We start from the raw sequence: 15,988 nt of genomic DNA, 5'->3' as shown, positions 1-15,988 counted from the left end.
CCTTCAGTCTGAAAAACAACCCTCCATCACCACCCTCTGTCTTCTGCCTTCAAGCCAGTTCTATAGCCAAATGGCTAATTCTGCCTGTATTCCACGAGGTGTAACTTTGCTAACCTATCTCCCATGGGAATACCTTACTGAAGTCCATATAAATCACATCCTCTGCTCTGCCCTCATCAATCCTCTTTGTTACTGCTTCAAAAAACTCAATCAAGTTAGTCCCTAATCAGTCCTTGGCTTTCCAAATACATGTAAATCCTGTCCCAACAACTTGCCCACCACCGACATCCGGCTCACTGGTCTACAGTTCCCTGGCTCTTCCTTACCACCTTTCTTAAATAATAACCTCCAAATCTTTCCGGCACCTCACCCTGTGACTATTGATGATACAAATATCTCAGCAAGGGTCCCAGCAATCACACCTCTAGCTTCCCTCAGAGTTCTGGGTACACCTGATCAGGTGCTGAGGATTTATCCACTTTTTTGCATTTCAAGACATTCAGCACCTCCATCTCTGCAATACGTACATATTTCAAGATGTCACCATCCATTTCCCCTCATTATATATCTTCCATGTCCTTCTCCACAATAAATACTGGTGCAGAATACTTGTTTAGTATCTCCCCCATCTCTTGAGGCTCCATACATAGGCTGCCTTGCTGATCTTTGAGGGGCCTAGTCTGTCCAAAGCATTTCCAGCATTTCAGGATTAATATAAATGTATTAATAGACTAATACTGATAACACCATTAGACCAGTGCCTCCCACTCCTGGCAAAATGAAACAACTACTCAACATTTACTCTGTGAAGCTGTCTCGGAATCGCATGTTTCAATAAGTTCACATTACATTCTTCTCAACTCCAATGAATATTGGTCCAATTTCTCAGATTTTCCTCATTAGACAACCTCTTCATTCCATAAGTCAGCCAATGAACATTCCATGTCCTGCTTCCAATGCAAGTACCCCCATCTTTAAATATGGAAACCAACAGACCAATGTTATTTTAAAATTTCACTGCTAGCTTGATGCCAGTTTTAAAGGTCAACAATTGACTGATTAAAAGAAATAGTATGCTCTTTTGGATGTTTGTAATGGGCAGAGGAGAGTCTGTATTCAAAACGTGTGTGCTGGTAAAGCACAGCTGGTTAGGCAGCATCTGAGGAGCAGGACAGTCGACGTTTCGGACATAATCCCTTCATCAGGAAATCCTCATCAGCTCTTCATCTCCTCCTCCTCAGATGTTGCCTGACTTGCTGTGCATTTCAGGACCACTCTTCTTGACTCTGATCTCCTGCATCTGCAGTCCTCACTTTCTCCTAGAACACTGTCTCTACTCAATAAGCCCACACTTGCAAAACCCAAATCAAAATGCTGACTATTCAATGGAGTTCCATAATTCCATAACTCGCTGGAAAGCTCCGAGAGTGTTAATAGCTACATTAACAACCAATTTAAGAGAAGCAATCAAGTTCATTGATCATTTATGTTTGCTAAAAGTGACCAACATTCCTAAATAGGGGCACATTCTCTGCAAACAAAAGCATATCTGTTACAATGCGCACTTTTTGCATTTCTTAGAAACATAGGATGTATATATTCCCCATTGCTTTCTCCATGGCAATGACTGAAGCAGTCAGCTGAGTTGCCAACCAATCTGGGCCCTTTTCCCCTGTGGCTGAAACAGTTTGGATCATTCAAAACTTGGTATTCTTGCATTTGTCCTCAAGAATGCAAGAGGAAGTATTACATCAACATGTCCCTCTTTTCAGCACCATGTATTAACAAATGACAAATGAGCATGTCCCACTTCCACACGGTTTTACAAATACGTTCCCTCAAGTCTTTAGCAAATTCCCTTTGAAAATACTTGAATGAATCTGCCTCCACCATACTCTATATGGTAACCACTTGCTGTGTGGTGAGGTTTCTCCTTCAATTGTCTTCGATTGCCAACATGAGTCAATGCCTTCAGGACAACAGTTGAGAAATGAAGGTGGTGGATGAGACAGATCGATTTTCTTTTGGCATTATGCAGGTTGGAATGCTGCTTCTGACTTCCCAATGGATCCAGAAATGCAGCAATGTTTCTGCTTGGCTGAGATTACTTCAAAAATCATCAGAGCCCCCATACCTCACTCTGCATTTCAGAAGCTCAAAACCTTACAGTGCAAATCCATAAAGCAATAAAACTGCTGATCTGTGTCTTTTTACTCATTATAAACTTGTTCAGAAAATATTTACCAGGATGTTGCCAGGAATGGAGGGTTTGATTTATAAATCTCGGTTGGATATGCTTGGACCTTTTTCACTGAAGCGTAGGAGGTTGAGAGGTGACTTTATAAAACCATGAAGGGTATAGATAAGGTGACTAGCAAGGGTGGGGGAGTTCAAAACTAGGGTGCATATTTTTCAGGTGAGAGGAAAAGTTTAAAAAGGATGAGGGACAACTTTTTTTTATGCAGACGGTTGTTCCAGTGGAATGAATTGTCAGAGGAAGTGATGGATGCAGATACAGTTACAACATTTAAAAAACATTTGGATAAGTTCATGAATAGGAAAGATTTGGAGGGATATAAGCCAAACGCAGGCAGGTGGGACTCGTTTAGTTTGGGAACGTGGTCAGCATGGACTAGTTGGGCCAAAGGGTCTGTTTCCATTCTATAGGACCCTATGAAACGTATAATGGTTGGTCAGCTCAGCTGGCTGGATGGCTAGTTTGTGAGGCTAACAGTTTGGGTGCAGTTCCCAAACCAGCTGAGTTTACCATGAAGATTTCCCTTCTCAAACTCTTCCCCTTGAATCCTCAGTGTACACCACTGCCAACCATCTCTCTGTAATGACAGAACAAGTCTACAATCTGGAAGGGTCATGGTGACTTTACCCTTACAATGGGGTTATAGTCGCAGTGTTCAGTACAGTATTTATTAATGTCTTGCCAGACGATTTCAGAGGGCAATTAAGAATCAGTCACATTAGCAATACTTTAGCTCAGATTGACAATAAGTATGTAAGCTAGCTCGCTGAGCTGGAAGGTTTGTTTTCAGACGTTTCGTTGCCATAACTAGGTAACATCATCAGTGAGAGTCTCTGATGAAGTGCTGGTGGTATGCCCCACCTCTCTATTTATAGATCTTGGATTCTGAGGGAAATGACGTCACTCACTTTAAAAAAACAAGACCTATAAATAGAGAGGCGGGACATACCACCAGCGCTTCACCGGAGACTCTCACTGATTATGTTACCCAGTTATGGCAACGAAACGTCTGAAAACAAATCTTCCAGCTCAGCGAGCTAACTTACATACTTATCGGTCACATTACTGTAGATCCAGAGTCACATGGAGGCCAGACCAGATAAGGATGGAAGATTTCCTTCACTAAAGGACATTAGCTAACCCAATAGCCTTATTTGACAGTCACTGGTGGTTACATGATGCCATTACGGCAGTTTAAATTCCAAATGTTATTGAATTCACATTTCCCCAACCATCCTGGTGGGATCTGAGCCCACAACCTCAGAACATTATACAACCAAGATGCCACAGGCCTCATCCAACAAAGGATAAATGCAGTAAAAGGAAGGGAAGTCGATTATCATTCGATGACATGAGTTCAACCCATTTTATCTGAATTACAAAGATCTGTCTGGTGTATCATAGTGGAGTCATGACTCCTCCCCTCACATGATGTATACTCACTTTCCACAAAAAAAAACAGCATGAGTTGTGCCTTCTGCATAAAGACAACTGGAGAAGGCTTTCCACATAATGAGAACTCTGAGTCTTTTACCCAAGGCCAGCGCCTCAGTATTAACTTGAGACATCCACTCACAAGTGTTCATCAATAACATGCCGCTATTTTATACAAACTACTCACACAACCAATTCAAACAAGTCAATGGGAAGAGCCGGGGGATGGGGAATGGGGACAGACAACTGTCGAAGAGAAATTCAGGAGTTTGCTCTTCACACCAGTAGAAGCTTTTAGCAGCAATTTCCCTCATGGGAGGGGGGGGGGCAAGGAAGCAACTGCTGAAGTCCTTTGTAGTTTCTGGAAAGGTGATATTACTGAGACCATGATATGGAGGAGCCAGTGTTGAATTGGGGTGGACAAAGTTAAAAAAAAAATCACACATCACCAGGTTATAATTCAACAGGTTTATTTGGAAGCACTAGCTAGTGCTACCAAATAAACCTGTTGGACTATAACCTGGAGTTGTGTATTTTTAACTTTATCACTCAGACCAACTGAGAAGTGAAGAAACAATTGTGTCCCCTGCAGAATTACAACAATTCAATCCAGCCAGCTCTAGCCTCAGGCTGTTCCTCCTTGGAGAATGAAAGATGAAACCAGAGGGCTTGTAAGGACCAGAGCATCAAATGGGCAACGGTGAACCTGCAACACGTTCTGCAGTTTGATGTTTGGTTGGGTAATGTGAAGTAGGCTGACAATTCTCTCTAATGTCCGTTCTGTTCACATTGAGCCTCCCTCTGTCCCGTGTCTCTGTAAACGCCAGAAGCCAACACTGACACCCAAAACCACATCCTTCTCTAATTCCAGCACTGACCCCTTATTACAGGTGATTCTTTCAACAATTTATTTCAGTTACCCGTTTATAATTACAAGAACAGTTGGTTAGTTCACTCTAAAGTACAACCAACAACCAAAACAAAAATATGCTCAAGACATTAACAGATTACCTTCAGGCAACCTTCCACCCCCCACCAACATCCCAACCCCATCTCTGCCCCCACCCCACACCCTCTCCTTCCCCAAGAATCAGAATGGATGAGGAATGACTAACCATGTTTGGTTACTGGGATGGACTGGGCACTGGTTACAACTCACTGAAACATGGCAACTCAGCCACATGGGGCAGGGCAGTGTTCCACTTGTTTGGAACTGTGCAAAGGCTGCCATTTGTTACAACATTCCTGGCAATCAATGGGGAAAGCCCGTCAGGATTCCAACCACCTGGGACGGCTATTAATGCAAGTGTTGGGCAGAAATGGGCTTGGGGACAACAATTGTGAATGTAGGGAGCTTCCTGATTCTGCTGAACTAGACGCATTATGGGAACATGGCCAGTACATCTCAATGCTCGCAAATCACAACGGGGAAAAGAACTAAGATTTAGGGAGTGGTGGTAAGCAAGGAAAAGTGCTCTTGACAACTGACGGAATTCCATCATCAAAGGGCAGTCAATCCTCCTGAGGGGATCGAGAACATTGTCCTACACTGCTGGACTCCCCAGTCAGACAGAAGAACCACTTTCTGCCTCATCCCCTAACCTCTCCCCACCTCCTAAACCTGTTGATTTATCGCAATCTCCAGCTCCATGTGTGGCACCAAGTGAACTCAGCCTTCAGCTGAATATCTCTTAGTTACAACCAGAAAGAAGGCCTCGGAACATGTTGTGGACTGGATCAGGTCCTGCTCCAGCAAGTGGCCAGCTCTTTCTGAACTCAAGGAATAGAAAATGCAATCACAACCTCAAGGTGAACTAGTTCCATTATAATTCCAGGTTCCCCACTGCTCCCAGTTGGACCTTCTTGCTTGGAGGCACTACAGAATGAACTAGACCCAACTGCGTTTGAATACTGATCTCAAGCTTATAGTATTTTCTTCTGTTGCCCAGTTCTTACTGTGTTAAAGTAGCATTCTCGTAACCATCTCCCGATACCCAGCTCTCGGTTCAGAAGGTTTTGCTTGCGATAGCTGCATATATAGAAAAATAATCAAAAAAAAAGAGAAAGAGAGACAAAGAAGAGGGGAGTAAGGTTCAAGATTTTAGAGTTTTTTTTTCAGACTGACTGGAAAAGCAAAGTAGGAAGTAGGAAAGGAAATAACTGGGAAGTTAGTCAAATGGTCAACTCTGAAATGGAGTCAAAAAAGACCAGACATAAAAGCAGAAGGTGCTGGAGAAACTCAGTAGGTCTGGCATCATCTGGAGAGAGAGAAGCAGCGCTCATGTTTGATAGTTCCATCCTTTTCCAGCTCCCTTTAATTCTGAAGAAGAGTCAAACTGGACTCTGAATGTTAACTCTGTTTCTCTCTCCAGAGATGCTGCTAGGCCTGCTGAGTTTCTCCAGCATTCTCTGTTTTTATTATAGACCTCCACGTCTGGTTTTTATCGAAGGTGCTAGCTTTGGACTCTGGTCAGAGCTTCGCTTGGGAGGCAGTCAGGATGATATTGTTGGCCTCGGGAACCCAAGGCAAGATGGGAATGGGGCAGATGACAAGGGATGAGGTGGAGCCAGTAGTTAGCAAATAAAGCCAGGAATTCCAGAATCCAGCAAAATCCAGTCAATGTGCTGGAAGGGCCATGGCTTTAGACATTAAGTGAGATCAGGACAGAGTTGGCTACCAGCTTTTCTTCCCAGCTCTCCCCCACCCACCAACCTCTGCTCCTGGTCCAACAGTGTGACGGCCCTCACTATTTAGATACAATGTGAAGGACAGTATTTGGTGAGCGGGTTGGTGAGGGGGTGTTGGTGAGGAATTAAGCCTGCGTTCATATAACTTTAGCAAGGACATATATGAGGAGTCAAAGCACACGATAATTTTAAATTAAAATGTATTCCTATAAACAAAAAATTATTATTCAGCATGACTTAGACAGTGCAGAGGAGACCTTTCAGCCTATTGTGTGTATACAACCAAAACTATACGATTATCTTCTCTAGACTCACTTTCCTGCACTTGGCCCATAGACTTGAATGTTATGACATTTCAAGTGTTTACCTACTCACATTTTAAAGATTGTGAGATTTCCCACCTCAACTACCCCCCAGGCAGTGCATTCCAGACACCCCCTGTCATTTGGGGCAAAACAGTTTTCCTCAAATCACCTCTAAATCGTTCACCTTTCACTTTAAAATGAAGCCCCCTCATTAGTGATCTTGTAATAAGTCACTCAATAACAAAAAGCTTTCTGCTGCTGTGATATTTAAAATTTGAACCTGAGATGTATTCTGTCTCTACTGTAATAGCTCCTTACCTCATCCCAGCATCTCCTGAAGTACATAAGGCTGGTTGCTTAAGTCACAGAGGCTGCTTTGACCCTGCTCCCTTGAAGAGCTAGTGCAGGCACGATGGGCCAAAAGGTCTCTGTTTGCTGCAGGACAATTCTATGACTCTGTTGCTTCAGCAGCTCAGACTGAGGGAGTTTATGACTGAGTTTCCCAATGTGTACATGAATATCTGCGGGTTCTATCATCCTGTCAGCTTCTGACCACAGACTATTGTGAGTAAAGACCACCGCAAGACCAAAGTACTTTAAAACCAGTTCAATGTCTGTAAAGTGTGGTCATCACTGCAATGTAGGCAGTGCCACAGCCAAAGTGTGCACAGCAAGCTCCCACAAACAGGAATGTTATCGTGAGTAGATAATCCGTCTTTAAGATACTGTTTGAGGGATAAGTAATGGTCAGATAGGAATAGCAGTGGTCTTTTCTAAAGCAGTCCCTCAGGATTGTTTACTTGCACCTGAAAGAGTAGACAGTGTTTCCATTGAGATTAGAGTGGTGCTGGAAAAGGACAGCAGGTCAGGCAGCATCTGAGAAGCAGGAATAATCAACATTTCAGGCAAAAACCCTTCATCAGGGCTTTTGACCAAGACGTCAATTTTTCCTGCTCCTCGGATGCTGGCTGACGTTTCCTGCACCACTGTAATCTTGACTCTAACCTTCAGCATCTGCAGTAGGTTAGAGTCTGCCTAGTGTTTCCGTTTGACATCTTAGGTGAAAGGCAGCACCTCTGACAGAGCAGCACTCCCTCACTGTTACACTGGGAGGGTCGGTTTACGTTATGTGGTGTGGGAATCAACAGCACACACTTCCAAACAGAGGTAAAAGGTGTTATTCACTTGGCCACAGCTGACATGAGCTGGTTTGCCAGATTTCAGACTCCCATGAGCGGATGGAGATCATCCAACTTTCTACCTCTACCATAAGCTGGACTGTCAAAGAAAAAAAGGTTTGCGAGGGTTCCCAACACCTGGTCACCATCTCGTGTTCCTTGCTGGGATGTGAGTAGCTATAGTGTGGTTGAAGTGATTGGGAAAGGGGCTCTTGGAGAGCATGCGGACAGGCCGGTGCTGTCATGCTAACACTGAACATCCCAATTCTGACTCAGCACTGAAGGGTTGGCAACAAGGTGAAGGGAAGTGACTGTGTGATGAGTACCAAAAGAAAATAGAGGAATGACTGCGTGAACTGCAGTGACTGTTGGAAGGGGGCAAAGTGGGTTAAGAGTAAATATATGAAGGGGAATAATTGTGTGAAGTGCAGCTACTGTGTGATGAGTCTTTCTCTGATGGGAATGACAGCTTTCAGATACAGGAAGCTATATGTGAGCAGAATTGGTCGAGAGGGGGAGGCAGAAACAATCTGCAGTTTTGGAAATTTATGTTTTATATTTCTCGACTTACCAGCAGAGTTTAATCTTCGATACAATGGTATTGATCAAAAACCATGAAAATGCTTCCTCTTCATCGTTACATGCCAACATGAAAATTTATGAAAGGACCAATCCCTCTCACAACACATAATCCCAGTGCAGGGCCTCTCCATTATTTCTTTTGGCTTTTTCACTGCAAATCTCCTTAAGCTAGCTATATTTCAAAATCATTTTTCATTTTTTAATAGCCTGCATCTTTCACTTGCAACAGCAGAGTCCAGGGTATCTGGAGCAATGACCTGGAAGCTTATCTCCAGGTAAAGCTGGAACAGGCAACTGCTGAATGTCTCAGCTAAAGACTGCAATTCCAAGACTTAAGACTTGTTGTTGTGTTAGTGACTGCATTGGGCGTTCCAGGCTGTCCTCTCTATTCATTTAATTTAATATCACGCATCATGAGATCAGTGATCCTCTACATTTCAGCCACTTGAGCTTTCCTCATTCTGGCCGTTTCATCATTACCAACTGTGCTTTCAGCTGTTCTAGTCCTGAACCCTGAAATTTCTTGCTTAAACCACTCTGCATCTCAATCTTGCTTTCTTCCTTTAAACACTAATTTAAATAGAAACATAGAAACTCGGGGCAGGAGTGGGCCATTCAGCCCTTTGAGCCTGCTCCTCCATTCAATATGATCACTGCTGATCCTCCAACTCAGTCCCCTGTTTCAACTTTCTCGCGACATCCTTGCTATCTTTAATATCAAAAAGAATATATTCATTGACTTGGCCTCCACAGCTTTCTGTAGTAGAAAATTCCACAGATTGGCCACCTTTTGAGTGGAGACATTTGTCCTCATCTCAATCAGTGACCCAATGTATGCTTTGGCTCATACAGTCATAGAGTCATAGAGATGTACAGCACGGAAACAGACCCTTCGACCAGCACATCCATGCCGACCAGATATTCTAACTTAATCTAGTCCCATTTCCTAGCACTTGGCCCATATCCCTCTCAACCCTTCCTATTCATATACCCATTCAGACACCTTTTAAATGCTGTAATTGTCCCAGCTTCCATGACTTCCTCTGGCAGCTCATTCCATACACGCACCACCCTCTGCATTAAAACATTGCCCCTTATTCCCTTTTAAATTATTCCCCTCTTACCTTAAACCCATGCCTTCTAGTTCTGGACCCCCCCCAGGGAAAGACCTTGTCCATTTATCCTCTCCATGCCCCTCATGATTTTATAAACCTCTTTAAGGTCAACCTTCAGCCTCCAACACTCCAGAGGGAAAACAACCCCAACTAATTCAGCCTCTCCCTAGAGCTCAAATCCTTCAACCCTGGCAATATCCTTGTACATCTTTTCTGAACCCTCTCAAGTTTCACAACATCTTTCCAATAGGACGGAGACCAGAATTGCACGCAATATTTCAAAAGTGGCCTAACCAATGTCCTATACAGCCACAACATAACCTTATACACAATTCTGTGAGCAATAAAGGAAAGACTACACTGTCAAAATGTTTCCTCATTTGATGTTAATTGTTCTCTGTCAAGAATTTCAGGCCTTCTAAGAACAAACCGCTCTTTTTCACTATCTCACCATCATGGATCTTCTTTGACAATAGAACTGTTGAAACAAACAATGGAAATAACCATTTGCCTGAAGTTTTGTAATTATATGGATTAGGTCGAAAGTGCACTTTCTCAGGAGATTTTGTGGCCCAATCCATTCTGACAGCCATTTCGGTGAGTCTTTACCCACCAACTATTATAGTTCAACTCTCAGGAGAACCCTTCCATCATCATCTCCATGCTAGCCTCTCTTCAAGGTCGACTCCAAGATTTCTACTCCCCCATTTTCCCTGTAGCCCTGCTAATTTTTTCCATTCAGATTGTATTTATTTCGAAAGCTACAATGATCTACCTCCAACACATTCTCAGGCAGTGCAAGCCAGATCTTAGCCACTTTTTGTGTAAACATCTGACTCTTAATAAATGCAATAGACTGTAGATGCTAGAGATTTGAAATCAAAACAGAAAGTATTGGAGAAGCTCAGCAGGTCCTGCAGTATTTGTGGAGAGAGAAACAGAGTTAACATTTTGAGTCTAATACAACTCTTCTTTGGAACCTCTGCTGCTCCATCATAGTTACTGAAGACTTGCTTTTCTTTATATGTTAGCTCCCAGTCTCTTCTCATAGTCTCACTTTGCATGTACCCTTCTCATAGTCTCACTTTGCATGTACCCATCAGAACTTTCCAACACATCAAGTGAAATCACTTACAGGGAGGTGAAAGTACATGAGATAGATGCAGTAATATGTGCATCTCCGTCTAAAACAATAAGCTATTACCTATATGATGATAATTTATTGATTTGTGTAACACAAAGATGAATGGATAGTCAATCTCGGTTCTGGCAAAGATCCAACACTCAAACTCGTTGAGACCATTTTGAATGTGAAACAATTTTCAAAATCAGGGACCTTGAATAAAGTTCGCAACATAATTTACCTTCATTGATCAAAGAGAGGGGTTTAGCTTGTTTACTAGTATATTGAGATGGAGTGTCAGTGTGGTGGATATTATCTTTGTTTGTCTAGGTTGTTACCATGAATAAAGACCCAGGTTTTGATCTGATTTGTATGTCTCCATTTAAAACATTTTTCAATCTTACACCACTAGGAAGAGGCAGAACAAAAGCAGTCCAACAGAGATGGGGGAGTGTGAGAAGAAAAGGCGACTGTGAAATTGATAAGATGTGATTGGGAGTTGATTGGCATCATCATCTCAAATAGGTACAAACATTGCAAAGAAGGGAAAGTTTGGTGGGGGGAGTTGCATAGAACCATAGAATTCCTACAGTTCATTGATCCCACAGTGACCCTCCAAAGAGCATCCTATCCAGACCCAGCTCCTTACCCCATCCTGCATTTACTGTGGCTAATCTATCTAGTTTGCAAATCCATGGATATATTGGCAAATCGGCATGGCCAATCCACCCAACCCACACAACTTTGGACTATGGGAGGAAACCAAGGAACACAAGGGAGAATATGCAAACTCCACATAGACAATTGCCTGAGGATGGAATCAAACCCAGGTACCTGGTGCTGTGAGGCAGCAGTGCTAACCACTGAGCCACTATGCTGCTCTGAATGGGTGTTGATATTGCATGGCTATTCTCAAACTGCCCAACTTGTCTTGAACTTCAGCTGCAATATTAGTCAGATTCTCATCATAAGATGGAGATGATCCAAACTTGTACCTCTGCCATAAGCTGGAATGTTTAATAGCCATGGTGTGAATTTCAAAAACATTCAATAAATTGAACCACCCTCATAATGGCTGCAACCTCTGAGTTAGAACTGCTTAGCTTCAAGACTTGAGGATTGTGTGGCAGACCCAGAACATGACTGAGGGAGTGCTGCATAGTCAGAGGCACAGCCTTGCAGATGCAATTTCAAGCTGAGGCCTTGTTAGCTCTGTCTCAGGTGGATGTGAAATGTCCCATGGTTCTGCTTCAGAGAGTAGAGCAGTGTTCTTTCATTGCCGTGGTGGACAGGATGTCTTGTTGTCTCATTGTTTGTGGGAGTTTGCAGTGTGAAAATTGGCTCATGCATTTCCAACTTCATAACAGCAACTACTGCACACAAGTGCCTCATTCATTGTAGAGTGTTGGGACATCTGTGATTGTGAAAGAAGCCTTCAGTGGTCATATTGCAAAGATGTTCTCCATCAGGTTCCATTAAATTGGAAGATAGGAGCAGGAGTAGGCCATTCAGCCCTTTGAGCCTGTTCCTTCATTCAGTATAATCATGGCTGATCGTCCAACTCAGTCCCCTGTTCCCACTTTCTCCCTGTACCTTTTGGTCCCTTTTAGAGTGTGGCATCAAGGACCAACAGTAAAACTGGAATCAAGGAGTATCAATGGACAAAATCTCTACTGATTGGAATCATACCTGGCACAAAGGAAGATGGTTGTGGTTGTTGGAGGTCAGTCATCTCAGCTCAGGGACATCTCTACGGGAGTTCCTCAGGGGTCATGTCTGAGGCCCAACAACTTCAGCTACCTCATCAATGACCTTCTCTCCATCATAAGGTCAGAATGGGGATGTTCGCCAATGATTGTACAATGTTCAGCCCCGTTCCTGATTCCTCAGATACTGAAACAGTTCATGTTCAAATATAACAAGATCTGGACAATATCCAAGCTTGGACTGTCAAGTGGCAAGTACCATTTATGCCACAAAAATGCCAAGCTATGACCCTCACCAATAAGAGATAAACTAACCACTGCCCCATGACATTTAATTGTGTTACAATTGCTGAATCCCCTACTATCAACATCCTGGGTGTTATCATTGACTAGAAACTCAACTGGACTCATGATATAGAGGTGAGTGGCTACAAGAGCAGGTCAGAGACTGGGAATAATGCAACAAGTTATTCACCTCCTGACTCCCCAAAGCCTGGCCACAATCCACAAGGCACAAGTCAGGAGTGTGATGGAATACTCTCCACTTGCCTGGATAAGTGCAGCTCCAACAACACTCAAGAAACTTAATACCATCCAGGACAGAGCATTCCCCTTCATTAGTGCCACATCCACAAGCATCCACTCCCTCCACCACCAACGCTGAGTAGCAGCAGTGCGTATCATCTGCAAGATACACTGCAGAATTTACCAAAGATTCTAGGACAGAACCTTCCAATCTCACAACCACATCCACTTAGAAGGACAAGGGCAGCAGGTACATGGGAACACAACTACCTTCAAGCTCCCCTCCAGGTCACTCATCATCCTAATGTGGAAATATATCACTGTTCCTTCAGTGTCACTGGGTCAAAATCCTGGAATTCCTTCCCTCATGGCATTGTGGGTCAACCCACAGCACATGAACTGCAGCAGTTCAAGAAGGCAGCTCACCCCCACCTTCTCAAGGGGCAACTAGGGATGGACAATAAATGCTGACCTAGCCAGCGAAATCCAAATCCCACAAGTGGATTTTTTAAAAGCCCTAAGCACTATATCTAACATCTTCTTGAAGTCATTCAATGTTTTCACCTCAACTGCTTTCGGTGTTAATGAATTCCACAGACTCACCACTCTCTGGGGTGATTAAATGTCTCCTCGTCTCAGTCCTAAATTGCCTGTCCTGTAACCTTGGACTGTGACCCCTGGTTCAGGACTCCCTGTTCATTGGGAACAGCCTTCCTGCATTTACTCTGTTTTGTTATGTTTGGGTATCACAGGTTTCTATGAGATCTCCTTCTTCTTCTAAGCTCCAGTGAATATAATCCTAAATGATCCACTTAGGGGGCGGTGATCATATTATCACCAGACTATTAATCCACAGATCTAGGTAATGTCCTGGGGATCTGGGTTTGAATTCCACAATGGCAGATGGCAACATTTGAATTCAATACAAAACAACCTGGAATTAAGACAATGAAATCATTCTCAACTTTCCGAAAAATTCATCTGGCTCTCCAATACTCTTCAAGTAAGGAAATGCCAACCTTACCTGGTCTGGCCTGTGTGAGATTCTAGTCTCACAACTATGGCAGACTTTTAACTATCCTCTGGGCAATTAAAGATGGGTAATTTATGCTAGCCCAACCAGTGACACACATACCCTGTGAATGAATTTTAAATAGTCAGAGTCATACAACATGGTAACAGACTATTTGGAACAACCAGTCCATGCCGACCATGTCCCCAAACTAAACTGGTCCCATCTGCCTGCTCCTGGTCCATATCCTCCAAGCCTTTCCTATTCATGTACTTATCCAAACGCCTTTTAAACGCTGTCATTATACCCAAAATCCACCACTTCCTTGGGACGTTTATACCAAACACAAATCACCCTCTGTGTAAAAGATTTGCTCCTCATCTCTTTTTTAAAACTCTCTCCTCTCAGCTTGAAAATGTGTCCCATTGTCTTGGAATTCCCAGATGAAAGAAATAGTGAATTTCATAATATGAAAAGAAACCATCCAGTTCTGCTGGATATAAGAAAGGACTGTTTAGTTTAAGCTCTATTGGTGCAGTGGTATTGTTCCTACCTCTAGACCAGGAGGCTTAGTCCTACCAGCTCTAAGATGTCTCTCATTAAAGATCGACATCTAAGGCCATGATGTTGATGCAAGAGCCACAATACGTCCATGGATGACAAAGGCCTTGTTGAGAAATGGGGAACTGATGCTGTGGAGGGTGAAGTACAGAGAGGTGCTGAGAGAAGATTAGATGGCAAAGTCAGTGGATAAAAACCAGATGTGCTTCTTTTCACTGACACACAAGGATTATTGTACGTCCATGAACAGATCACTTCTTATTTTGCAGAGTGAAAATTTAATATACAAGGATTTAAAATCCAACCATAATTTGGTTTTAATGGAATCAATATAATTAACTGTCTCTGAAGTTCTTCAGGAGTGCTTCAGGAAATGACTTGCTGCAAGGAATACATGTCTTTTCCCCAGTTTACTGCAATGATGTGAACAGTTAATCAAATCATTGACTGTCAGGCTGAATTCCTGGCACTGTATTCTCTGCTTGTTCTGTTTTTTATTAAACAGGCTCATTGTAGGTATCCTTGACAAGCTCTCAGTGTTAATTGGGCCACTTACATTGAGAAAGTGCAGATTTTATTAGATATGGACTATGCACCTAATCCAACAAAGTAAGAAAAAAATACCTACACTTGAAAGAGAATTCCTGTTTTTTTTATGGCAGAGGAAATTTGCAATGTTACAGTTGTTCTTGAGAGAAAAAGGATTGAAAGATGAGTTGGGAAGAAGGTGTTTCAAAATATAAAGATGTTTGGTAAAGTAGACATGGAAAAGACTAAGATTAGTGAACATTGGTAAGATCATAAGAAACGGGAATCAGAATAGATCATTCAGCTCCTCAAGCCTCCTCCATCATTCAACCAGAACTTGTTCAAAGGATGTGGGTGTCAGTGGCTGTATCAGCTTTTCTTGCCTGCCCCTAATTGGCCTGGAGAAGGTGGTGCTGAACTGCTGCAGACCCTGGGTTCAAGTAGCTGGAACACACCACTGACTTCTCCAGGGCAATCACTCTCCTGACTATATTCTGTGAAAGTATTTTCAAAAGATCTTATTGAATCATGCTTGATCATCAAGCTCAAACCTCTCTGTCCTCTCTCCATATCCCTTCATTTTGTGAAACCAAAAATCTACTTTACCAAACATCTCAGCCCTTGCATACACTTAAAGGTGGAGCATTCTTGATCCTTTGGTGCTAGTTGAGCCTCTTGAGTGAAGGAATGTCTCCTTATCTCTGGCTAGGTGTCTGCTCTGTAATCCTAGCACTCTGCCTGCGTCTAAATTCTCCAGGTGGCGAATAATCCCTCACTGCATCCTATCGATGCCTTCTGTATCTGGTACATTTCGATGATACCTGCTTAACATCAGAGATGATGAGGAGGTGCCAGTGTTGGATTGGAGAGGATAAAGTTGAAAATCACACAACACCAGGTTATAGTCTAACAAGTTTATTTGGAAGTACTAGCTTTTGGAACGCTGGTCGTTCAGTGGGTAGCGAGTCATGTGA

General features: G+C 42.9%; 1 protein-coding gene across 4 annotated transcripts in view; it reads right to left on the bottom strand.

The window, feature by feature from the left end:
* LOC122556417 (protocadherin-1-like) overlaps positions 1-15,988 on the bottom strand; it is a 370,067-nt gene that overhangs the window by 62,413 nt on the left and 291,666 nt on the right. Inside the window, exon 4 of one of the 4 annotated variants that reach the window (XR_006313530.2) lies at positions 5,648-5,720. The exons of the other annotated variants lie outside the window; for them this stretch is intronic. The gene's annotated coding sequence lies outside the window, so the exon portion shown is untranslated. The remainder of the gene's footprint in view (positions 1-5,647; positions 5,721-15,988) is intronic. 4 annotated transcript variants of the gene reach the window in all.

This window comes from Chiloscyllium plagiosum, unplaced genomic scaffold (genome assembly GCF_037043375.1).
Source record: "Chiloscyllium plagiosum isolate Xiang-an unplaced genomic scaffold, Cpla_swu_hap1 HiC_scaffold_16, whole genome shotgun sequence".
Classification (NCBI taxonomy): Eukaryota; Metazoa; Chordata; class Chondrichthyes; order Orectolobiformes; family Hemiscylliidae; genus Chiloscyllium; species Chiloscyllium plagiosum.
The sequence above is the reverse complement of the archived record's forward strand: the minus strand, read 5'-3'. Positions and strand labels throughout refer to the sequence as shown.